General features: G+C 34.7%; 1 protein-coding gene and 1 long non-coding RNA gene across 3 annotated transcripts in view; one reads left to right on the forward strand and one right to left on the reverse strand.

Moving 5' to 3' along the window:
- Nucleotides 1-27946, forward strand: part of PIGK (phosphatidylinositol glycan anchor biosynthesis class K) — a 110122-nt gene that overhangs the window by 74486 nt on the left and 7690 nt on the right. The window lies entirely within an intron of this gene.
- Nucleotides 22901-24071, reverse strand: LOC139079087 (uncharacterized). Its single transcript, XR_011532386.1, has 2 exons — nt 23882-24071; nt 22901-23147 (listed from the first exon to the last, which is right to left on the reverse strand). It is a non-coding gene; the product is annotated as an uncharacterized lncRNA (long non-coding RNA).

Below are 27946 nucleotides of genomic sequence, written 5' to 3' on the forward strand. Positions count from 1 at the left end.
ATTTCTTTTATTTTATTGAATAGAATTAATTCTGTTCTCAAGGGGCAGTCAGGAAAGGTCATTGTTAAACCAGACTCTGTTCCTCTTGTTATTTCCCTTTACTGACAGCACTGCAGCCTTGGGACTGTTACCATTGTCTGTCCAGGTGGTCTTTAAGAAACATATGAGTTATGTTGCCAGACGTTCACTTATTTTTTCCCCTAAAAGAATAGTAATACATGTGATAATTAGGTTTAGCCAATCCCACAAAAGCTTTTAAAACTGTAATATATCTCCATTATAGATTTATTGTAGTATATGTCTAACTTCCACCTGTAACTATTTTATACTGTAAGTTACTGTTTTTCCTCTAATCTTGAATCATGTTTGACCTGTGCCATTTTGGAGCATGTATCATTTCTATTCGAAATAATGTTATTTATTCACATCTTATATCTCCTATTTGATTGTCTTTCTGGACGTTCTTGGTTTCTTGATATTCTTGATATCTTGATGTTCCTTTCAGCATCTTGCCTCGTGCATATATGCCTGTGCATATATCTGAATGGATGGGTATGTATTTTTAATGGTGCACTGAGAGCCAGGAGCACCTCTTTTCCCTGCTACGCAGACATTAGAAGCCAGGGCCTCTCACTAGGAGCACAGTTTAGAAGCTGCAGGAGAGGAGGAGCAGGGACAAGAGCTATTAACATGAGGAGCAATTTGAGAAATAGAAGAGAGAGGAATGGGTCTCAGTCATTTGAGTAATTAATTTCTTGTGTATCTTGCTTAAACTGCATTTTACATTCGGGAGCTAGGCAAGATTCTCAATATTGCCATTTTATACTGCCAAATTATTTGCCCTTTTTTAGGGATGCTAGAAAATATGATTGTACATCTAGGAAACCCAAGAGACTCAAGTTATAAACAATAGAATGAATAAAAGAATCTGGTGAGATAGCCAGATATAAGATAAATAAAACTGATAGCTTCTCTATATTTGCAATAAGCACACAGAATGGAAATGGGAAAAATTTTCTTTCTTGACAATGAAAAGAACTATAAAATACTTGGGGATAAAATTTTACAAGTAAACCATAGGACTTATATAACAAGAATCGTGGAAATATACCATGTTTTACACACAGAAAGACATACCAAATACTTGATGGGGTGAGGAATTTAATATAAAAGTATAATTTCTTCCAAATTAACAGTTCTAATTAGAATGGAAGCAAGTTTGGTTTTTTTTTAATGTTAGGAAAAAAATGACCACATAATTCCTGTGAAAGAGCAAAATATCCAATGATAGCTAAAGAAATTATGTAAAAAGAGGGATGCACCTACCTTACCAGATATCAGAACACAGCCTATATAATTAGATAAATATGGTATGGAAAAGGAATAGACAAATGCATTAATGGAGCACAATGGAAGAGTCGATTTCGAACTTTATCATAATTCACAATAAGGAATACATTTTGCATATATAATAATGTATGTGTGTTAAAAACAGAAATAAAAGTTTCATGAAACATTTACCCTCATTACATATGATGCACACTGATATTTTCTTTTTCTATTTTATATGTTTTAAAATGCCAAATAAAGCCTGCTAAGTTGGTTTCAAAAGCAGCAAATAGTCTTGACCTGCGGCTTGAAAGACACTAAAATAGAGAATCGAGAGAAAAAATTCACTATATCTGATCGTTTAATATATGATTGAAATGATATTTCAGTAAGAAAATGGCTAAACGTTTATTTCATATTATATATGAAGGAAATTTTGTATAGATTAAAGACTTCAAGTAAAATAAATAAATAAAAATTTTAGAAGAAAATTTAGGCAACTACATTTATAATCTGGAAATAGGGAACAACTTCTTAATGAACACAATAGCCTGGAACATTTGTTCAGCTCCATAAAAATGAAATATTTTATACAACACAAGATACCACAATGTTAAAAGATTAATATTAGAATTAAGACAAAATGTTTACATAGAAGATAACAATAAATTAGTTAATATTTAAAATATTCACAGAACTCTTGGGAATTTAAAAAAGGCAAACAGAACAACTCAGTAGAAAAAAAAGACAAAAGCGGTGAAAAGCAGTTCAGAAAAAAACAAGCCTAATGGCCAATGAATGAAGAAAAGAGCCTGTAAGAACAAGCCAGTTTGTACTGTGGAACACTGGAAAAGGAGGCCCCAGCACCTCCAAGGTTGGGTGCAAACGGGAGCTCCCAGCGTCCTCCTCCTATTTAGTTCTCAGAACACTGGCATCCAGGCCTATATATTCTGTCAGCAGAAGAATGGAGAATTCCTCCCTGAAGATTCTAGTCTAATAGAAAAATAATGTACATTTTGATATTTGCACGACCCCAGTTTAATAGCCAGGTGGTTAATGCATGGCCCCACTGGTAAGCCCACTGGTTCATAAGTGCTGCTAATGCTTGAAGAGCTTATGATCAGTGTTTTATTTCCTCACTCTTAACTGTGAAGATACAACCAAGAACCATCAGACTTTTGGGGAATGTCTTCATTATGAAAGAGAAAGATCAAAACAAGCAAATGGAAAAAGGGAACTTAGCAAATACAAACGATGACAGGAACAGAAGAAAATGATAATAATCACCACCACTACCACCACCACCTCAGAAAGAAATGAGAAGATATTTTATTTTTGAAGCAGAATACTATACAAAAAAGGAATATTCAGAAAACAAGGAAGAGCTCTTGGAAATTAAAACTATGAGAGTAGAAATAAAAGTTTCAATAGAGAGTTTTGAAGGCAAAGTTGAGAAAATCACTCAAAAGGTGGGACATTTAAAAGACAAAAGAGAAGGAAAATTGGAGAGAAAGCATAAGAAAATTGGAGAAATAACTGTTGGTAGACAGTTATATATGAATCTTTCATATTTCTGTTCATCTTGTAAGCGGAGGCACAGACAGGCTTTTGTTCTGGATTGTCTTGTCAAAGGTGTTTTTATAGTGAATAATCTTGGAAGACAGAGATGGTGACTCCTTCAGGAGCAAAGTGCAGATTTATTTGCCATTATAATAAAGATCATGTCTCCCTCCAGGGCAAAGATAGGACAGATTTGTTGCGGCTTCTTATAAAAGATTTGGGATTTCCTAATCTGAGGATTCCTTGTCTGTTATATAGACTTACTGTGTGCATAGCATCTACCTGTCCTGCCACTACATTGTCCCCATGGGACTTGAGGGGCAAGGAGACCTGGCACAAATGTGAAGCTCATGCTGCCGTGAATAATAAAGTCCTTTGTCACTGACCCAAGAGTCTTGTGTCTTTTGCCAATATCTATGAAATTGTTCTAGGTCAACTTGTTACCTTGGAAGCAGGGTAAAATTTCAGACCCTTCATAGATTTGGACAATAACTGATGAGGTCAAATGTCTGACTAATAAAGATACTAGAAAAAAAGGACAAAAAAAATTGGAAAGGAGGATATATTAAAGAAATAATACAAGAAAACTTTTCCAGACCTCAGTGGTTTACCAAGTGCTCAATACTATGAAACAAATAGCCTACATACCAAGGAACATCATTTTAAAATTTTAGAAGAGTAAAAAATAAAAAGAGCCTAAAAACTTCCAGAATGAAAAAAGAAAAAGACCACAATCAAAAGAACAAGAATCAGAATGTCATGACGCTTATCAATAGCAACATTTAAAACAAGAAAACAGTGGAATGATGTCTTCAAAATTGTGTGAGAAAATAATTTCCAATTTAAGATTCTCTTCATTGCTAAAGTATCCTTGAAATATCACGATACAGGAAAGATATTCAAAGTCTTAATAAATATTTTTTTCCCATTCATCCTTTTTCAAGAAGTTACTGGAAATAGGATTCATTGAATGAAAGAATACACCAAAAAAAATAACTGAAAACATATCATTCGGGACATGAGAGATTGATCCATCAAGGTGAACTGCTAGTGAAATTCCCAGATTGCTGGTGAAGGGAAGTCTCAGGGTGACAGCTGTTGTAAAATTTTAAAGGGTACAGACTATTCAATTATATCTCAATAAAAATGGGGAAAAAGAGTGCACACTGGAGCAGAATGATGGAGTGCTCCAAGATGACTGTCTCTGGGAGTGGTGGAATAATGATAAATTATCTGATGTCTTTAACCATTCTAAGAAGATTTAGTGATATCTTAAGAATAGATTAATAATAGCTACATAGAAAATTAAGCCAACAGGAGATTGAAGCAACTATTAACTTTAGGAAAAAAGTTGTATGAGAAAAGATATAGAATTGGAGCGTATTTTGTGGCTTAACTCAAACAATAGTTACATAGTTATAATAATGAAACAGTTGACTGTTTTACCAGAAATTGTGACATAAATATGTAGGGAAGATGGGAAGAGGAGAACTGGTGGATGGCGGGGGATGCAGGAGATAGGGAGCATGGTGATGTCAAGGAACAAATTTATCTTGCTTAGGAAATCAGTAGATAATGTCTAAGCTTGGAAAACAAGTAATAGCAGTATAAGCATGTTATCTAGAAATATTGAAAGTAAATACTAGAAGAAACAGATAAGAGAATTGAGATGGTTAACTCTGAGGAAGGAGAATTGGAGATGAAGTAGTAATGGGACTGTTATTTTTTGTTATGAGGCTCATGTTACTAGTTAGCTTCTAGAACAATGTTCAGGAAATACTTTAAATATAAAAATTTACTTAAAATAAAAATTAAATGAAAAACAAGAAAGAAAAGTCAATGAAACCATAAGTTGTTTCTTTGAAAAGATGAACAAAATTGATAACACACTTAGCTAGACTGACCAAGAAAACAGACAGAAGAAAACAGTTACCAAAATCAGGAATGAAAGAGGGGGCATCCCAATAACCTCTTCAGAAATTAAAAGGATCATAAGTAAATGTTACGAAGACTTTTATACTGACAAATTAGACAAGTTAGATGAAATGGACAAATTCCTAGAAAAATACAAATATTAAACTGACTCAAAAAGAAATAGAAAAGCTGAATAGACCTTTATCAAGTTAAGCAATTGAATTTGTAAATTAAAATCTTACCACAAAGAAAAGTCTAGGCCTGATGGAATCACTGGTGAATTTTATCAAACATTTAAATAAAAAATAATACACAGTCTCAGAAAATTGAGGAGGAGAGAGCACTTCCTAACTAATTTTATGAAGCTGGTATACCAATACGAAAGACAAAGACATATCAGAGAAGAAAAACACAGATCAATATCCCTCATGAACATAGACACAAAAACCATAACAAGGTGATAGCACAGGAACAAGAGACAACTTGTAGAAGAACAAACAGCTGGTCTCTGGCAAAGCCAAGAACTGAACCTGGACATGTGTGCACCAGAGCCTTTGCTCTCACACACTTGACTACACTGTGCTGTGAGAGCAACAAAGATATGGTGTGAACTCAGTAAATACTACCTGAATTTAAACCTCCAATGAGTCTGTTATTGGGCCCGATGATTATCGTCCCCATTTGTGAAATTAAATTTATCTTACTGTCACATCCTGTTCCTATATTAGACAAATAAGTATATGCGTGCTTTAAACATGTTGATTAGAGACCTTTTAGTAGATGCTTTCCTGGGATTTAAGATACATGAGAGATTCAATTCTGGGACTCATCATCAGGAAGTGATTTTATCTTCTTCGTTGATTCAAGACCCTCCACTAAGGCAAAGGCTTTGCATAAACAAAGGTACAAACCCATGTGTGCTTTAAAAAACTTCCTTAGGTTGAGGACCACTGCAGGTAATTGTTTGCAGTGTGTGCCCATAGAACCTTTTATTTGTAAAGTCCAGTTTCTTAATCTTAAAATTGTGATGTTTAAAAATATGTATATTTGAGAATCTCTTGTCACTTTTCTACATTCTGAGATATTGTCTCAGATGCTGCAGTTAGCTTTTGTCATTCTATGACATGGATTTGGATAATTTTTCAGTTCTTCTGTCCTCATATATGATAACTCTTCTTCATCTTGTTTTACGTAGCTATTTGGGCATTTTAATCTTTTTCTATTCCAGTAATGCCTACCTCCTTATAACTAAACTTTACTAAAGTTTGACTGAAATGTCTGTGAAGTAGAAAATCTCTGACACCTTCTTTTTAAAAATGTGCCTATTGAATTATCGATATCTGGAAACTCATCAAGAGGTTGCTGAGTCCATATCGCTTTCCCTGCCTAGGGACTAAGATTGCTTTAAAACCTTGTAGACACACAGATCAATGGGACAGAATTGAGAGCCTAGAAATAAACCCACACATCTGTGGACAGCTAATTTTTGACAAGGGAGCTAAGAACATACAGTGGAGAAAGGAAAGTCTCTTCAATAAATGGTGTTGGGAAAACTGGACAGCCACATGCAAATGAATTAAAGTAGACCATTATCTTAGACCATCCACAAAAATTAACTCTAAATGGATTAAAGACTTGAATGTAAGATCTGGAACCATTAAACTTCTAGAAGAAAACATACGTAGTACACTCTTTGACATCAGTCTTAGCATATTTCAAGTACCATGTCTGACCGGGCAAGTGAAACAATAGAAAAAATAAACAAATGGGACTACATCAAACTAAAAAGCTTCTGCACAGCAAAGGAACCATCCACAAGATGAAAAGACAACCTAACAATTGGGAGAAGATATTTACAAACCATATATCTGATAAGGGGTTAATATCCAAAATATATAAAGAACTCAATACATCTCAACCAAAAAAACTTAGCAGTCCAATTAAAAAATGGACAAAGATCTGAACAGACATTTCTCCAAAGAAGATATACAGATGGCCAACAGGCACATGAATGGATGTTCAACATTATTAACTATCAGGGAAATGCAGATCAAAACTATGAGATAGCACCTCACTCCCTCAGATTGGCTATAATTAACAAGACAGGAAACAGTAAGCATTGGAAAGGATGTGGAGAGAAGGGAACCCTCATAGACTGCTGGTGGGAGTGCAAACTGGTGCAGTCACTGTGGAAAACAGTATGGAAATTCCTCAAAAAATTAAGAATAGATCTACCATATGATTCAGCTATTCAACTGCTGGGTATTTATTCAAAGAACATGAAAACACGAATGCATAAAGATATATGCACCCCTATGTTCATCACAGCATTATTCACAATAGCTGTGACATAGAAGCAACCTAGGTGCCCATCAAGGGACATATGGATAAAGAAGATATGATATATATACACAATGAAATACTACTCAGCCATAAGAAATGATGAAATCTGGCCATTTGTGACAACACGGATGGACCTTGAGGGTATTGTGCTAAGTGAAATAAGTCAAAGAGAGAAAGTCAAATACTGTACAGTCTCACTCATAAGTAGAAGATAAAAATGATGACAAACAAACACATAGAAACAGAGATTGGATTCGTGGTATCAGAGGGGAAGGAGGAGGGAAGAGGGTGAAAGAGGTGATTAGGCACATGTGTGTGGTGATGGGATTGTAATTAATCTTTGAGTGGTGAACATGATGTAATCTACATAGAAATTGAAATATATAATGATGTATACCTGAAATTTGTATAATGTTATCAACTAATGTTACTGCAATAAAAAATAAATAGGTAATTTTGATTTGCATTTCCCTGATGATCAGCGATGATGAACATCTTTTCATGTGCCTATTGGCCATCCGTATATCTTCTTTGGAGAAATGTCTGTTCATGTCTCCTGCCCATCTTTTGATTGGGTTGTTTAATTTTTTGTTGTTGAGTTGTGTGAGTTCTTTATATATTATGGATATTAAGCCTTTGTCAGATGTATTACTTGCAAATATTTTTTTCCCAGTTAGTGGGTTGTTTTTTTTGTTTCAATCCTGTTTTCCCTTGCCTTGAAGAAGCTCTTTAATCTCATATGAGGACTTTAAACCTGTGGACAAAGAGAACAGATTAGTGGCTACCAGGGGGAAGGGGGAGAGGGGGGTGGGCACAAAGGGTGACGGGTTGCACCTACAACACGACTGACAGACAATAATATACAACTGAAATTTCACAAGATTGTAACCTATCATTAACTCAATAAAAAATTTTAAAAATAAATAAATAAATAAGTAAAACAAAAAAAGCCCTTGCAGAGCTTTCCCTAATCATAGCAACTTTAAAACTGAAGACTAGTGAAAAATAATATACTGTTTACTTATTTTCATGCAAATTATAGGACAAGTAATGAAAAACTACTTGAAGGTCACATGCTATTGTTTTAATGTCAACTGGGATATGATTTTAAATTCATATAAATTGACCTCAGCTTTCATATTATAACTTATGACAATCAGTTCCCAAAATGTCACTTTTCAAGCAATAAATGAAACTGTAAAGCTGTTTGACAATAGTGATCAATATTTCAATACTGATATTTCATCAACTTTGTGTAAGTTTAAAAAATTTTGTCCATCTGTAAATTTGTCATAGTTTCTGATATTTTAAATTTCTGTATTAGAAATGAGAAGTGTGAGCCTCACTAGTCATTAAGTATTCCAAAATAAAAACAAACAGGTAACGGTTTTCACCAAATTTGTAAAGATTTTAAAAATGAGAATAGTTGATATTGGTGAAGAGGCAGTGAGATGGGCATCCTCATAAATTGCTGATGGGAATGTAAGTTAATAGAACTTTTCTGAAAAGTAGTTTGTTAGTGTGTTTATATTTATATATAGTAATAGTAATTCCTTCTCTATGATTTTATTCAGAAGAAGGAATTAGGACAGAAAGATTTATGTTTAAAACTGTTATGTTTGTTACAGCACTTTTTAGGAAACTGCATAATGTAGTAAAATGAACTGAATTGAATCCAAGCTTTACCACTTAATAACTGTCCGATCTTGGGCAAGCCTATTAATCTTTCTTTTGCAAGTCATACTTTGGAAATATGATGATGATATTGATGACAACAACAATAAAAACAGTGAAGACAGTGACAGCTTTATCTGGGTTAAATGCTGCTGAATAAATCTAGTTAGGTCCCTTTCCAATTTTCCATAGCAGATGTTCCAAATATTTGCTACAGTCTTTATGCTTCCACCTCACTTCTGTCCCCTTTCATGTACGGCTTATGACTTAGCCTCCAGAGTCCAGAGAAAATTGAGATCATTAGGCAACAACACTTTCAGTATACCTTCCCTATACCTTTAAACTATTTGTATCTTCATGAGTGTTTATGTTTTCTGTCCATCTCAAAGGAAGAAATGTGTGAATTGTATTAGATATGACCTTGCCTACACCACCAGGACCTTTGATCCATCGGTTATGCCTTTCTTTCTTGTCTTTGCACTGTCCACTGCTGACTTAGGTCTTTTTAGTCCTTAAAACAGTCTTCCTCAATCTTACTTTCTCTCCAGGCTTCACTCGTTTTCTTCTCTCTTTTGTTGATGTTTTAAGAATAAACTAGCTCAACCACAGAAAACAAACAACCCAATAAAAAATGAGCAAAGGACTTGCATAGACATTTCTCCAGAGAAGATACACACATGGCCAATATGTACATGAAAAGATACTTAACATCTCTAATCAACAGGGAAATGCAGAGCAGAACCATAATGAAATACCTCTTCACATCCACTAGGATGGCTGTTATAAAAAAAGACCAAAACAGAAAATAATGAGTAGTGGTGAGGATGTGGAGAAATTGGAATCCTTGTGCACTGCTAGTGGTAATGTAAAATGGCACAGTGCTGTGGAAGACAGTATGATGGTTCCTCAAAAAATTAGAATTACCATATGATCAGCAGTTTCACTTCAGAGTACATACCCCAAAGAGTTAAAAGCAGGGATTCAGCTATTTGTACCCTAATGTTTATAGCAGCATTATTCACAACTGCCAGAAGGTAGAAACAACCGAAGTGTCCATTGATGAATAAATGGATAAACAAAATGTGGCTTATACATACAATGAAATATTGTTCAGCCTTAAAAAGGAAGGAAGTTCTGACACATACTTGAACCTTGAAGATGTTATGCTAAGTGAAATAAGCCTGACACACAAAAATATAAATATTGTATGATTCCATACATGTGAGGCACCTACAAGAGTCAAATTCATAGACACAGAAGATAGAATGGTGGTTGCCAGGAGCTGAGGGAGGAGGGACTGGAGAGTTATTGTTTAATGGGTACAGAGTTTCAGTTTGGGAAGATGAAAAAGTTCTGGAAATGATGGTAGTGGTGGTTGCACAACAGTGTGAATGTACTTAATGCCACTGAACTGTACACCTGAAAATGGTTAAAATGGTAAATTTTATGCTGTGTATATTTTACAACAGTAAAAAAAAGTAAACTAGCTCCCTTCATTTCTTTACTCCCGTTTTTTGTCAGTGTATTTTATTCTAGTTTGTACTTCAGCAACTGCTCTTAACTGTTCTTGAAAGTTTACTAAAATTTCCTAATTTTCACATCGTCCTAATCTTTGTCTTCTTTGGCTTTGTTAATTAATCTCGCTAAAACCTTTTTTCTTTGTTCTTAGACCATCATTGTATACTGGTTTTCCTCTGACCTCTCTGATCACTTCCTTTGAAAGTCTTTTTCTGATCCTTCCTAGATCTATCTCTAGGATTCTGTCCCTTTTACAGATTCCTAGTGGGTGTGCACTCTGTGCTGTTTAATCTACCATGGGGGTTTTCAAATATCACTTATATGCCAGTGACCCCCAAATATCCTCATCTTCTTGAGTTGCAGAACAATATTTTATTGCCTGTAAGAAGATTCCACCCAGATCTCCAACACATTGTCTAAACCAGAATTCACCCCTTTCCTAAATGGTTCTTGTTTTGTTTTGTCTTCTATTAGTTTTATATAATATTGACTCAGAATCTTGGACCTTGTTTTTTTCTCTGTCTCCTCCATACTTGTGTCCTTCCTTTTCTTCGTCCCTTCCTCTCCCTCTCACAATATTCTTATATAATTGGGTTTTAATTCCTATTTATTCTATCCCTTAAATGTCTCTCAAATTCATCTACTCCTTTCCGTATTTGTTGTGCACCTGCAAACAGGTACAAAATATCATATATCACAGTTAATCATAATCATCATCATCAGAAAATAATTAGCACCATTGAAAAAGTAGTTATCACTCCCATTTTATGCATGGATAAACTGGGGTTCAGAGTGGTTTAAGTAACTTGCCTAAGATCTTCCATCTTGTAAGTGGCAAAGCTAAAATTTGGATGTAGGTCTGTTTGACTTCAAAGTCTTTCCTTTTAACTACTATACTAAAGTTTTTCCTATGAACGTTGTAAAGTTCTTAGAAAGGAACTTTGTTCCCAGGATATTTGATGAATTAGGTGTCAGCAGATATAATGCGTGTTATGGTTAATTAAAACCGCATTTTGGAAGAACCAAATATCAACAGAGTTAGTTCAGTATTCAGCACATGTGTATCCATTTATTTAGAAACTGGCCTAAAGAGAGTCACCCTCTTTACAATTCTAGTCCTGATTTCCTTCTCCACCTCATTGTCCTTGGCTCCCCAGTGAGGGCTTGAGACAAGGTAGAGATCTGAAGAGAGGGGATACAAAAAGTGATAGGAAAGGGTGCTAAGGGTTAGCTTTACTTATTTAAAATTTTACCTATAGTTGACTGACTTGAATCAAGAGAAAATTTCTTCTCTGTGGTCGCCTAATCTGAGGATCCGTATTTAGTTTAGATAGTTCAGCAATATTAAGGATTTAATAGACTTTTGTGAACTATCCTGATATTCTAACATTGTTTATAATGTGATTTCCAAAAACATCTTTTCTGATTTCCGTAAAACTAATCGTAAAAAGGACATTTGGAATGTAACTCGTTCACTGTTTGCCTGTACTAATTCTTTATCTGTTCCTCACCACTGAGAGAAGCTTAGTAGATGGTAGTTGTCCAAAGTTGTGAGAAAAATTAGTGTCAGAGCCCCGATGATCTCTAACTTGTGTGAGTGGACCTTGAATCCTTGAGAGTTAGCTACACTCAACTAAAAAACAGTCATTAAAAACGACTGGAAAATACTCATTTCTTTCACAAGTCAAAGTAATTTAGAGTTCGTCACATTTAGAGAGCAAACATCCCTAATGAATGTTAGACATTTGACCCTTTGTATTGCTTTGAATATTAAGATGTTGGTAGTAATTAACTTTACTCTCTTTGTATTACAGCTCATCCTTAGTTATAGAGAAGACTTTCAGAAAAGTTTTTGGTACTTCTTCATAGAAAATATAAAATTTTTCTTTTAAAATATTTTGTATAGATAGTAAAGGCATTAAAATATATTTTATAATGAATTTTCATTTTATTAACAGATAGCATGATAGAATCATAACGGCAGTTCTAAATTGAGTTTTGCTCTTTTAAAATTCATTGTAATTTTGTGAATGTGCCAAATGTAAAGAATGTTTTCATTTTCCTTATTCCATTATATAAAAATATATCACATAGCTTCTGATGTAGTCTTAGATTTTCTGACTATATTTGTCTTAAGGGTTAAGTGTGGACCATAATATTAGGGCTATAAGTGTGATTTGGTGGAGGATTGTTGGTGTTTGAATAAATGTTGACTTTCTGGAGGTTGAGGCAAACAGTACCGGAAATGAGGAGATGGGCCCTTTTCTAGCTCCAGGAAGTAGAAAAGTTATGTGCTCCTTGGCTAGTTCCCTAGTTATATATTTGTACCTACTTTTCAGATAGAGAATCTGTACAAGGAAGAAAAAGTACCTTATACAGTGAGGAAAATACAGCTAGATCACTCATGCCCAATGCATCCTTTGCTTTTAGTAGGAAGGTTTTAGTTTACACTACAATAAAGTACAGTAACATTTTAGTTAAAGGAAAAAGGTGAGGGAAATACAATGTTGCTTTTATCGATTGGCTGTCATCGTTATATGCCTATCCTAACAAACTTGACAGCATTTAAACCCAGGGATCCACCAAAAGCAGTACTAGAAGTACCGTAGAAAAAAAAGAAAATGAAAACTAAGAAGCCCTATTCTCATATAGATCCAGGAACTGGCTTTTTGGATATAGACACATTAAAATACATTACTCTTCAGCTTTGTGCTATATACTTGACAGTACATCCTGTTAGACCCTGGCTAGCAACAGATCGAAATAGTGTAACTAGGAGTTATTTAATCTGTCATCTAAATTGACCTAAAATCACCTTAATGTGCTTCCTGATAAGAGTTGAAATTATCCTTCACTCTAAAACTGATAGATGCATGTCAGAAAAGTCATGTTTATATTAAAGGAATCAATATGTTTAGTTACAGATTTTTAGCATTCAGGATTAACTTTCATTTCATTGTACCAGTCATGTTTGGTGAGTAGTTAGTGTAGTATATTTCATTTATAATTTCTAATAACTTTTAGACAAGCACAGATTTATTTCAAAGGTTATTTTTACTTTGATCTACATTCAGACGTTATTGATCAGTACCTGATAAAGGTATTTGTTTATCTTTTTTATTTACCTATTCTATCTCTAAGGTCATTAATACCTTGTGAAAACAAAATAATACCCGTATTACCTAATGTTGATTAAGAGATTTCTAGTTTAATCAGAAACTGGATTAGATGTCTATCTTAATCTTGTGGAATAAACATGTTTACTTTTAAGTAGTGTTACTAAATCTGTAACATTGCTAGAGAGAGATATAAGAATTATAACTGGATATGTTAGGCACTAATTAATTTTTTCCTGTTAGCTCTATCTACTATACCTAAAATTGTTACAGTTTGTAATAGGATAGATTTAACTGATATTTTAACAATTAATTTTTAAGAGTTTTCAGACTTCTTATTTTACTTCTTTCCTGGCACATCTCAGTTGGCTGTTTCTGCCAAAAATAAAATAAAATGGTAACTCTGATAGACTATAAACCTTAGCCTGCTGTCTTCAACTAGTCTAGAAGGGCTGTTTCAGAGCACTGTCATTGATTAAACCATATAGAGGGCTTTTATCAATGGGAAAGATCATTACAAATAGAGTATGGGAAAAATAATTTTAAGACTTGTTTTTGTTGTGCAAATATGTTGAACGTTTTTATAATGACTACCGTGATTAAAAGTGACTACTTTTGTTAAAAATGCTGAGTCAAACTTTATATAATTTATTTTAAAAGAAATTTAGCTTGTAATATTTTTAGGTACAAGCAAATGGTGTTCAAAAAAATTAATTTGACTGAAATTAACTTGTTTCTCCAAAGAATGACTTCATTTAAGCACAAAGTGGGGCTTCCTGATTAATTTTTCAGACTATATATTTCAAAAGAGAAGATGTCAATCCTCAGACTTTAACACTTAAAGTTAAGCATTGTGATGATTCTGTTGGGAGACCCACATTAAAGAAGTTATGAAAATTCTGCCTAAAAACAAGGAGTTGGAGTTCAACTTTTTCTTAAACAAGAAAGTAGCAAAAGCCCGTTAGAGTAATTTTTAATTTTTTTCTTAACTATTTACCCATTTAGATATAGTTGTACAATTGGAGACAAGCATTATTCATTATTGGTGTGTTAGTGGGGTTTTTGGGCTTTTGTTGGCATAGCATAAAAATTTAAATGTACTTTTTGGATTTTTCAGGTGGAGGAAGTTGTGATAATTAAGTAGTGGACATTTTTCATACCAGAGTGAGAAAATTTTCCTAACAGTTTGAAATCTTAAAATAATGTAAGAGTATACTGATTTCTCACTGCTTTGATAAATCATATTATCTCAATGTTAGAAGATCATCTAGACTTTTTTAAATCCATCCAATTCTTCCATCTCCTAGATGGCATCGCACCAAAAGGTTGTTCTGTGAAGGACAGATTGAGACAACTTTAATGACGGAACAGTCCTTCCAGACCTCTCCCAGTAACCTGTGCTTTCTTTCAACTGCTCTTTGGAAAATCTGCTTATGTCTTATTAAAAACAGTCTCTCATACTTTCCACTCCTTCATTTTAGTTCTAGCACTAAAGGCTACATAAAATAAGTCTAATTCCTGGTTCCATCTGCCAACCGTCGTCAGATATATGAAGGGTTATTACTTTTCTCCTCAGCTTTCCAAGATTCTGTCTTTGGAATGAGTCAGGACTAGGTTCAAAACAGGGTTTGCTAATTAATAGTTTTGTTGCCTTAAGCAATTTACTTACCTCTTTTAGTGTAGGTCTCCATCTATAAAATGGGGTTAATAATACCTTCAATGAAGAATTGTTACAAGATAATGTATATAGAACACTTGGCACATTCTTGACACTCAGCAAATGTTGGTTCTTGACAAATGTTGACTCTCTTCCTCTCCCCTTTCTACCCCACTCCCATATTTAGGAGAATCTATTTAAGAGTGCAATTTTATTATTGGGACAGAGAATGAATTAAAATAAGGAAATAACAGGAATCACTTAGTTGCTCACTGACTGATGGGAAGAGAGAATAGGTAAACACTTATGCCTTCCATTATATTCATTGTTTGTTTAAATGAATAAACCATTGGTCCATGGATCTGATTGGTAAAGCTGGGTATACATGTAGAAAGATTTGTTTAACAAGAGTACAACTAGTTGGTATACATAAATAATCAGAAGGTTTTGGAGTGTGTGCCTATTTCATTCTGTTTCTGTGAAAGATACAAATGACAATCAAACAAGCTGATAAAAGGAATCTGTGTACAAAATACTCAACTTCTTATATATATCATATGTATACTACACAATTTAAATTCATATTCATACTTGTAGCCATGGGATTTACATTTGCGTGACTGTGAGTTTCCCAAGGTATGCTCCTGAAGCACCAGTTCTGCAGGATGTTAATAGTTAATTGGTTAAAAAAAGGGTTTCATAATGTAATAAGTTAGTGAAATGCCTAGTTAAACAAAAATTACATGTTTCTTTAGGACTTGTGATCATCTTTAACAAACTGATGTGTGTTGTGAAGGTATCAGATATTTAAAACACCATTTTATCCTCTTTTGAGGACATACTTTATTCTTATAATTTCTTTGTCAGTATAAATAATATAAAAACACAGACTAAAAGAAAATCACTATACAGTTAGGGGAGGAAAATCTTCCTTCTGCTCTCTTATGTTCTGTGGCTGGGCCTGACAATTAGACTGACGTGAGACAAATTAACAGGAGAAAAACATACAAATTTTATTTAATATTTTTATATGCACGTGAGAGTCTTTATAAGGAAAATGAAGACCCAAAGAAGCAGATGGGACTAAGAGCTGATACTCTGATAGAGAAGCAATAAATTTGTGGAGAAGTAGTGAGACAGAGGGGCTTGGGCCAGGGGCAGTAAGTTGTGGGAAAGTGACTAGGAAATATATGGAGGAAACTAATGGAAGATAGGGTTATTTTAGTAGGTTAGTTTGTATAGATTCATTTTGGTGTTGAATCCCAGTCCCCAGTGATAAGAATGTTCTTCTCTTCCTGGTACAGGGAGGGTACCTCTCTCATGGGAAATTTTATGAGCTGCTTTTAGGTAGAAATGTGGAGGTCCGAGAGCCCTTCCTGTACCTGCTGTTTCTCAAGTAACTTCAGTTCAAAATAATCGATATGCCAGTGTCATATTTTGGGGTGGCATGTTCTGAACCCATTCAACAGCAATTCTCTAGAGCATGGGTTGGCAAACCATGGCCCGTGGGTCAAAGCCAGCCTGCCACCTGTTTTTGCAAATAAAGTTTTACTGGAATACAGCCAAGCTCATTTGTGTACATGGTGTCTATGGCTAATTTTGTACTACAAGGTGGAATTGAGGAGGCAGAGTTGAGTACTTGCGACAGAGACTGTATGGCCTTCAAAGTCTAAAAATATTTACTATCTGGCCCTTTGCAGAGAAAGGAAAAGGGACTGCTGCTCTAAAACCTTGAAATAATTTTTTTCTGGATCATCAATATTTATGAACATTACTAATTTATAAAACTATTACATATACCTTAATTCTATTAAGAAGTACTTGTCAACTTTTCTGTACAAATGTAAATGAGAATGATCTTTTTCATAACCTACACATATAAATACAAAGGAACCTGTGTTCCTAGTAATGTATATGTAATGTACGTTGCTACTTTTATAAGAAAGAATAACTATATTTATGAGCCACTTAGCTCAAATGGCTTGTACATAGTAGGCATTCAGGAAATATTTGTTGAATTTGTTATTGATGAAAAATCTAGAGAAATTTAAGACAAAGAATACAGTACCATACAGCTATATCCAGTATGCTCTCTATAGCTCACTGGTCTCGTGCTTATTTTAGTTGCCCCGTAGTATCTGTGAGGTTGAGGGAGCTGCCTGGAGGAAAAGTCTGGACACAGTCCCAGAGAGGAATTCTGAAGTTTAGGGGCGTTACAAAGCGATTAAGAGCACTGACTTTGAAATCTAACTAAAACATGTTTCAGTCCTAGCAAAATCACTTACTAAAGCTTCTACTTTGTGACTAGTCAGGTTACTAGTCAATTTTCTCATATTTAAAATAAGATAATAATAATTATGTAACAGTGCTGTTGTAAGGATTAAATTAGATAAGGTATATGAAGTTCTTACTGTAGAGTTTTTGGTCAGCACTCCATAAATGATAATCACAATTATGGGTAGTGGTGGTAGTTTTTGTAACAACTGAATTTTCCTCATCTATAAAACAGGGTAGTAATATTATCTACCTAAAAGCAGTCTGTTAGCACATTTAAAATTCTTAAAATAATTTATGGCATATGAAAAACATTTAAAAAGTATTAGGCATTATTATCTGCATATTTCTGCTTAACTTTCTTGGGTTCCTTCCTGGGCATTCTTATCAGTACAGATTCCTTTTGTTGTACACTCTGGAAATCCCTTCCCTCTCTCTAGGCGGAGACTCTCCTTTCCAAAGCCATTAGGGATGTGGAAATTTTTGTAGACTCTAGAGAAATATGTGTCTTTTTTGCTCTCTGGCTTAAAACTGGCTAAGATGGTAGTTTGTATCTTTCAAGGCATAAATGTCAAATTCATTGCCATAAAGTCATTTTTATAGCCTCTTATTATCTTCTGAATGTCTGTATAATCTGTGTTGATGGTCCCTTTATCATTTTTCTTTCTTTTTTCTTTTAATCAGTTTCCCAGAAGTTTATCAATTTTATTGAACTTGCAAAGAAGCAGTTTTTGGTTATTGATTTTTTTTCCTACTATTTTTTTGTTTTCCTTTTTATTGAATTCATTTTTATTTTTGTTTTTTGCTTACTTAGGGTTTCATTTGCTCTTTTTCTAGTTTCTTCAGGTGGAATCTTAGGTTATTGATTTTAGAAATTTCTTCTTTTCTAATACAAGCATTTAAAGCTACGCATATCTCTGTAAGCATATTTTATGTGCATCCCACACATTTTGAAATGTATTTTCATTTCATTCGGTTCAAAATACTAATGTTCCTTGTGATTTCTTATTGAGTTATTTGGGGCCTTTTCCAAGTATCTTTCAGTTACTGATTTCTAGTTTAATTCCAGTGTATGGAATACTCTGTGTGATTTCAATCCTTTTAAATTTATTGAGACTTGTGTTATAGACCAGAATTTGGTCTATCATGGTGAATGTTCCATGTGTACTTGTAAAGAATTTGTATTCTGTTATTGGATGGAGTGAAATAACTATCAACTACATCAAATTGATTAATAATGTTATTTAGGTTTTCTATGTTCCTTCTGATTTTTTTATTATTTATTAATTCTTAGATTGTGCTGAAATATACAATTATAATTTTTCCTTTCAGTTCTATCAGTTTTTGCTTTGTATGTTTGAAGCTCTGTTTAAGTACATTTAGAATTGGTATGTCTTTTTGGTGAATCAGTCCCTTTATCAGTATGACAAATTCCTTTTCATCCCTATAATATTCCTTGTTCTAAAGTCTACTTTGTTCTGACATTAGTATAGTCTGCCCAGCTTTCTTTTTCTGTGTTATATCGTTTTTGTTTTCCTTTAAGCTATCTGTGTCTTAAAGTTTAAAGTAGGTTTCCTACATTCGGTTTTATGTTTTTATTCAACCTGACATTCTCTGCCTTTTAATTGGAGTGTTAAGATCCTTTCAATTAATGTAATTACCAGTATTTACATTGGATTTAAATCTGGTTGGATTTAAATTTACCATATTGCTATTTGTTTTCTATTTGCTCCATCTGTTTTTAGTCCCTTTTTTCTTCTTTTCCTGACCTCTTTTGGATCGAGTATTTTGTGTGATGCAATTTTACCTCCACTTTTGGTTTATTAGTGAATCCACTTTGGTGCTGTTATTTCTCTCGGATTTACAAAGTACATCTTTAATTTATCACAGTCTACTTTAAATAATATTATATTATTTCGTGTGTAACATAAGAACTTCATAATGGTGTATTCCCTACTCTTCTCTTCCATCCTTTGGGCTGAGTTGTAATCTATTTGGTTCTACGTATGTTGTAAACCCCACCATGCATTATCATTTTTGCTTTAAACAGTCGATTGTCTTTTAAAAAAGTTTTAAAATGAGGAAAATATTTTTATATTTATCTACCTATTTACCATTTCTATCTCTCCTCATTCATTTGTGTAAATCTGCATTTCCATCTAGTATAGTTTTTCTTCTGCTGGAAGAATTCCCCTTACAATTTCTTGTAGTATAGGTCTGCTGTAGGTATACTTTGCAGTATAGGTATTTGGTATACTACCTTGTAATATAAGTCTGCTGTAGTATAGGTCTGTTGAATTTTCAAACCTTTTGTTTTATTGAAAGGTATTTTATTTCACCTTCATCCTCGAAAGATTTTTTTCTCTTGGTACATTTGTTCTTTCAGTACCTTAAAGATGTCTTTCCATTGTCTTCTGGCCTGCATGGTTTCTGGCAGCACGTGTTCAGTCATTCCTATCTTTGTTCCTCTGTGGCAGAGGTCTGCGCACTTTTTTTTAAAGGTCCAGATAGTAAATATTTTAGGCTTGTGAGTCATCTGGTCTTTGTTGCAGTAACTTAACTTTGGTGTAGTGAGAGAGCAGCAATAGACAATATGTAAATGAATGAGTGTGGCTGTGTTCCAGTAAAACTTTATTTGTAAAATCATGTGGCTGGCCCCCGTGCTGTAGCTTGCTGAACCCTGCTCTGTAACAACAGACCTCTTTTTACCTGACTGCTTTTAGGATACTCTCTTTATCATTGTTTTTCATTGTTTTTCAGCATTTTGGTTATGATGTTCCTTTGAGTGGTTTTATGTATGTTTTTTATGCTTGAAGTTGAGCTTTGTGGGTTTGGTGGTTTATAGTTTTCATGAAATTTGGAAGAATTTCAGTCATTATTTGATCGGATATTTTTCTCCCTCCCTACTTGGGACTCTAGTTACACAGATGTGATCCTGCTTGATATGGTGCCACAGCTCACTGAGGCTCTCTATTTTAGCCTTTATTCTTTTATTTGTTTTCCTGCTTTTTTTCTTTCTGTGCTTCATTTTGAGTAATTTCTATTGCTATCTTAATAGTTCTCTGCTAATTCTACTGTAGTGTCTAATCTGCTGTTAATTCCATCTAGTGCGTTTTTCATTCATATTTCATATTTTTCATCTCTAGAAATCCTGTCTGGGTCTTATTTATATATTCTATTTCTCTCCTCATATGTTCATGTGTAATAGCTGTCTTAGGAGCCCTGTCATCTTTTTCATTTATGGGTCTGTTTCAGTTGATTGATTTTTCTCCAAGCTATGGGTCATATTTCTCTCCTTTCAATGGCTGGGTTTTTTTTTTTATTGGATGCTAGATATTTTAATTTTTTTGTCATCGTTGTCTGCTGGATTCTGGATTTTTGTTTTATTCATGTAGTGAGTGTTGGATTTTTGTTCTAGGATCAGTTTGATCCCTTTAGGGATTGCTTTTAAGTTGTTCTGGGCATTTTGGCAGGGTCTTAGAGAATAAATAGGTATGGAAGAGTAGGAGGAATGAGACTAGAAACTTCATTCTTTTTACTTCTGTTTTTTAAAACATGTAAGGTTAATATGTTAATCACTTATTCCACCCAAGGAACAGGTAACAGATGTAATGAATAGTTTTATTTCAAGTTTTGTTTGTTAATTAGTTTTCAGTCGCTGTGTAACAAACAAGTTTTAGCGATTTAAAAGCATTTATTATCTCAGAGTTTCCATGGCTTAGGAATCTGGGCCCAGCTTAGCTTAGTCCTGTGCTCAGTGTCTTAAGAAGGCTATAGTAAGGTGTCAACCATGATTGCAGTCTCATCTGAGACTCAGGATCCTCTTCCAAGTTTACTGATTATTTGCAGAATTCAGTTTCTCATGGCCATAGGACTGACTGAGGCCCTTACCTCCCAGAGGCTGCTTGCCCTTCCCTGCCCATGGTCCACTCCACAGCATGACTGTTTGATACGTGAAGACTGACGGGAGAGGAGCTCAACTGCTTCTAATATACCTATCTCTCTGGCTTATGTCTCTGATATTCAGACCCTCTTTTAAACGGCTCACCTGATTAGGTCAGCCCCTCCCCCCAGGATAATCTCCCTTTTGATTAACTGAAAATCAGCTGGTTAGGGACCTTAATTACATCTTCAGAATCCCTTCATCTTTGCTATATAATGAGTGTAACGTAATCACAGGAGGATATCCCAACATATTCACAAGTCCTGTCCACACTCAAGGGGAAGAAGTAGGATGTGTAGTCCAGGGATAAGGACTCATGGGGGCTTAGAATTCTGCTGACCACAATTTGATTTATACTGTTAATATAATTTGAAGAGTACAAATTATATTTTGTAGAGAGGATATAGATGGACTGGAAATACTAATAAACTGCCACTGATTAAACAATTGAAAACAAACAGCTATTTTCTAAAGTAATTATAACTGTAACCTCAATAGATTGTTTTTTTCTTTCCTTGAAATACAGTTTAACTGAACTGATATGCTTATTATATTTTAAAAAAAGAATCTCATTGAAACCTTGAAAGTTTTCCATTTACTTCCCAATAAACGTATTTTGAAAATCAATAAACAATTTTGAAAATCCTCAGTTTGCTCTTTTTACATAATTTTATTACTTAGATCTGTGCTCTAACTGTTCTGAAGTCCTGTGATAATGTTCTCCCAACAACATGAAAGGTAGACTGCGTACTGTTCACAATTGGCAGTGCTGTGTTGCTTAGCTACCTATCTTTTTAATTTGAAAGATTAGGCATTTTAATAATAGGTAGCCCTTAAGCTTTTAAGTGTTTGCTCATGACACATTGTAGTGTTTTATGTATGCTTTTCACCTTTGTATTATAGCTGTTATTGTGAAAGGTTAAAAAAGAAAGAGGAGTGTATTTAATAGCAGTCAACAGAGTACTTTAACTACATAAAATCAGTCATTTTATGAGAAGCTCTAATATGGACACAAATGAAATTGCAAGCTATACTTTAATATGAACTTACCGCAAATGCAGCTGCACTGCAAAATGCAATAATTATACCAATCTGTCATTTGATTGTGAGTAACAGCACTGTAGAATGTCTAAAATATTACCTATAGTTGTTTTAAAAATAGCAATATTGTTATACTCCAGGAGTATCATTAAATACATTCTGAAAAGGCATTGTATTATATTGTGTTGCTGCCATGGTATTTGCATTACTTTTTCTTAAAGTAGGATATCAAATACTAAATAGTATTATTACAGTGCATCTCCTAATTTGGAAAAGATGAATATATGAAGATTCTTCTAGGTGGGCTCTTTTAATACAGCTTTTTCCTGTATATTGCCCTTCTCTCCCCCCCCCAAAAAATAATAAAAGAAATACATATCTATTGTAGAAATCATACTTTCAAAAGTATAGATAAGTATGGAGAAGAGATTAAAACTGCCTCTAAACCTGCTTCCCCCAGAGGAACACTATTAAGACTTTAGTATATTTCCTTTCTTTGACTATTGTTATAGAAATAAAGATATTTCATACTCAATTTGCATCTTTTATTTTCTTAACATTACAGTATAAGCATCTTTCCAAATCATTCAAATTGTTCGAAAACCTTTTTGATGACTGTTTAATTTTGTGGTTGTACAATATTGCCCATATTGTTTTTGTATACATTGTTTCTTGTTTTTATTATGTGAATAACACTGAGAAGAAAATCTTTGTTTAAAATCTTTGTCAGCATTTCTGAGTTCCTTAATATAGGTCCTCGCTAGAAGTGGAAGAGATCCTAGGAATGAAGACAGGAACATTTTAAAGACCTCTGAACATGTTAATAGATTACTTTCCCGAAAAGTTGACCATCCTTACTAACGTTTACTAATTTAATTTTAAAGAGGAAAGAATAGTTGCTATATTGTTTTTAATTTGTTCTTATGATCAAGAACATTAAAGTTTTTCAGATTTTAATTAGCCATTTGTAATTATGCCTTTGTGAAAATTTTCATTTCCCTGTCTCATTGATTGACAAATCTGTGTCTTTTATTAGTCATTTTTGAGAGATTTTCATGTACTGAATTAACCCTGCTTTCTGTCATATTTTCCCATATATTTGCCTTTTAATTTGATTTATACACTTTGAGAAATACAGAGCTTTCAAAATTTCTTTTAAAAATCTCTCCACCTTTTCTTTGCTGTTTTCATTCACTGCTTCTAGACTTATAAACCTCTTTATGGTGCAGATTCTCCTATATTTCATCTTCTTTACCCCATTCGCTTGTGAATTGTTACTGGCTCAGGCTCTCAGAGACTTATTGTATCAAATCCCAACACGCAGCTGGGCATTCACAGAATGAGAGTCTCTTTGGCCCTAATGCTTGCTGCTCCCAAACAGCATCCATTCTTTCCACAGGATTTCTTAAGCACCAGGGTCCTGTGGATTCAGTAATGAACAAGGCAAATGCAAATCTCCACCCTCGTGGAGCTTCCATCACCTTCCTCCTGCCTGCAAGATTGGGGGATCACCTTTTTCCCAATGCCTGGCTTTTCTTATCTCCATGTGCCAACGTCTGGGTGTTGTCGTCTCCTCTCCACCAACCCAAATATGACACTTTGTTCAAGGCCAGCTCTCCCACGAAGTCCTTCCTGAGTAGCCACCCACTGACAGTCCCCTCAGCCTGTGGCCCTTTGACTCGTGTGTTCTACTCTCCATAATGAGTTCCTTTTTAACTCTCTCCACCAGTACAATTACCATAGCTACCATTATGATGTGTCCCTAGGTGCCATTTTACAAAAGTAATTAAAAAAATTTTTTTTTACATCTAATATTTTTACATCTAGTGCTAAACCATGGAAAATGTATTTTGGTTTATAGTGTTGGGTTAGAAACAAAACTGATTTTTTTTTTTTCCAAATGTTAATCCATTGTTAGAACACCAGTAAGAATATTCCCTTGCCTGTTGATTTGTGATAGTTCTTCTGTGGTCTACTAAATTCTTGGATACTGGCCTGATTGCCTACTTTCTATTCTGGTTTTCTTTCATCTTTCTATTTTGCATCAGAACAACATTGTACATTAGCTTTATCCTATCCGTTTGATATTCAGGACTGTTTACCCCTCTCTGTATAGTAGTGTAGATTGTTTACCTTCTGTCCCATGCTGTGGGTACTCTTAGTTATTTTTTGTTTTTTATTTCTATTGTGAGTGAAATTTTTTTCTATTCTGTTTTCTGACTCATTTTTACTGGCGTACTGGAAGGGTGTTTTTTTATATACTTATCTCAGACCTGAGCTCTTTATTCTCAATAAGTATAAGAGTTGATTTTGTAGAATTTGTTGATATCTAATCATAATATGTGCAAATAGTGAAAATTTACTTCTCCTTCTTAAATTTATGTCTGAATTGGCCAGAAATTCCAGAGCCTTATTAACTAATGATGTTAATAGTGGGTGTTCTTGTCACAGAAAAACTAAAATCATGGCTACGGAAAAACTATGGTCAGCTTTCTATGAGAGATAAAATCATAGTCAAAAGCAAATCATCTTTAATTATCTTAGATTACATTAATTGCTTTGCAAATTTACTGTGGGTAAGGTGCATCAAGATCCTGGGAGATGTTCATTTCTCCAGTAAGTGGGCAACATCTGATTAACACTAATTGCTCACTTCAAAAAGAAAGGAACTAGACTTCAGATCTAGATTGCAGTTGGGAGGAGAAAGGCTGAAGGGAAGGTAGGTGAGTTGGTCTCTAGATTCCCACATTTCGTTTCCTCGAGAGCAGTTACTGGCGTGGTGGCAAGTGGAGTGAGTCTTTTTCCAGGAAGACTGAGAGAGAGCTGGAAGCGAGCCTCACTGTAGCTCCCTTAAAGTGAGTGGGGGCGGCAGAGAACATCATGGAATTTACCTCTAGAAGACAGTATAGCAGGTGTTTTTCTTGGACAGCTTTGTTAGAGTCTGGCTGTAAATATCGTTCAGGTACGACAGGTATTTGTGAAGTCCTTACTCTGAAATTTAGCTAGGATGAGTTAATGAGGCTGGATTTCTCATTCTAGGAGATCTTGACAGACCTCCCCTACCTCAACAAAGTTCATGGTGGACAAGAGGTTGATTAGCTGTCCTTCATGGTGTTCTTATTTATACCATTGTTGCAGAAACCTGGAGCTAAAAGTATGTAGATGGGAACTTTATTTGCTTATCATAATAAAGGAATAGGATTTTTCCTTCCAACATTAATTGTTACCTCAATGGATGTATCCCTTAGCTTTTGATGCAGAACAAACCACTCCAAAACTTAGTGGCTTAAAACATTAACCATTTATTTAACTCATAATTCTTCAGGTTGGCAATTTAGGCTGAGTTCAGCTGAGCAATTCTGTTCTCTGCTGGTCTCCCTCATGGGTCTGTGGTCAACCCTGTGTTGGTTAGGTGGTTCCATGTCTGGGAGTTGGCTGGTTGTTGGCTGGGGGACCTGAGTTCTCCACATGGTGCCTTTTCCTCCAGAAGCCTTGACTACATTTTTTTCTCACGGTGGTAGCAGAGGTCTGAGAGAGAGCAGAAGCAAACAAAGCCTCTTGAGGCTAGCCTTGGAACTAGGACACTGTTGCTTGTGTTGTGTTCTGTTGGCCAAAGGAAGTCACAAGGCCAGCGGACTCAAGGAGTAAGGATATAGATTCCACCTCTTGATGAGAGCTGCTATAAAGCAACATATTGCAAAGGGTGTGGACACAGGGAAGTATGGAGACTTGGGGCCATTTTTCGCTGTCAGTCTACCACAGTTAGGTGAATGAAGGACTCAGAGATGTGCTATCTTCCTCTTCAATGTAGCTTTTAATTTTACTATTATAAAATTATGTCACCCAGCTCCGTTTTTATCTCAGCCTGTTGTCCTTGTATCTTACATTGTTTTTCTCTTTATACCGTTGTTTTATATTTGGTTCTTGTGCATCTTTATTCAAGTCCATACCCAATAAAATTTTGCTTAATTATCTCGTAGTTCCTTATTAAATCTTATTCAGAGATATGTTCTCTGCGTCTTCAGGATATTTCTTTCTCATGTGGGAATTTTTTACTTATGGGCCTCACCTTGCTTTTTCCTTCTTCCTAGAACACTGTTGGTAATTGCAACAGGGCATGTGGATGCTTCTCACTATCTGCTTAGATTTGAATGCCTGCTCATGTCTGCATCTGAAGAATAGCTTGTTAAACATTTCCCAGTGACTGGCAGGTAGTCATCAAATGTGGCTTTGCGAAACTAAACTAGGATCATCTACCACCATAGGAAGTATATGGAAAACCTGTATTTCTTAACATGCTCTACTAAAGGGATTTTTCCTGTATTTTCCCTTCTCTGCAGAGCTTTTTATGAGGATATTGAGGCATCATAGCTGCAGCGAACCATTGTTAGTGCCCCTCTACCTTCTAACAGGCTCTTTACTGGGAACTGTATTTAAATGGATGTATAGAGAGGTGTGCTGTTGGGGGAATGGGAATGAGTTGCACTCCTCTGGCTGCCTCATAAAGCCATCCTTCTACTATGTCAACACTTTCTCTTAAATAGCAGGCAGAAAAGGGAGAGAGCCAAAGTCCCTTTCTCAGCTGACATAATTATTGTGTTTCACAGAGCAGTGTAACCTTTGTATCATGTGTACCAATCAGAAAACTGGACCGCCATTAATATGTTTCTAGACCTGGTTTCTAGGACTTTCAGTTAATGAATTTGTCTGAGGTTTCTCATCAGAGGTTAAATTTTAGGGTGTGCTGTTGTCTTTTTCTGTGCTTTTGTATGTATTTTCCTGAGAAGATGGGAGAGGTTACACTGGGGGGTTTTACTTAGATGCCATGTTAAGCTAAGAGTCCAAACTGTATTTAATTAATAACCCATTTTCCATTTTTTGTTAATCAAAAATATGTAATGAATATACAGTAGCAATTGCAAATAGCCATTTTGAAAGGCTGAGATTTGCTGTTTTTGTTACCTTGTACAATGTTATAATGTGAATAAAAACATCATTCCATTATAATTTTGGAGTAATTACATATATTTCTTAGTCCTCCATTATTACTTTCAGAGTTTGCTGTTGGGGAACCACAGCTCTAGCACTTTGCTTTTCCCTCTGGTTCTTTCCTGGGCATCAGTGGTCTCAGTGTGGGACACAGTTGAAGGACCGGGAAGCAATGCTCCAGAATGCTCTGAGCCAGTCTTTGGAATAACAGATCAAAATAGCTGCCAGGACCAATCTTTGGAGAAATGATAGTTACTTCCAAAGAAGCCATAGTTGTCTTATCTTTGGCAACTGATTCTGGCTGCTAAGTTTAAGATCTAATGGTAAAATTATAACCTCAGAGAATTCATCTCAATGGAAAGAGACTAGAGTTTCTACAGCTGCAGAAATAAGATTTGCTGTTAACTACTTGATTATTATTTCAGTCATCTCTAATGAATCACAGAGCTTAAATGATGCTCACTTTTTCTTTTTCACATGGCTTGGTTTAAACACCACCTGAAAGTTACAGTGCTCTTGAACTCTTGAAAGTTCATACTTCCTGAACTCTTTTAGCACTGAAATTCGTTACATTGGTGTATGGAACAA

This window comes from Equus przewalskii, chromosome 24 (genome assembly GCF_037783145.1).
Source record: "Equus przewalskii isolate Varuska chromosome 24, EquPr2, whole genome shotgun sequence".
Classification (NCBI taxonomy): domain Eukaryota; kingdom Metazoa; phylum Chordata; class Mammalia; order Perissodactyla; family Equidae; genus Equus; species Equus przewalskii.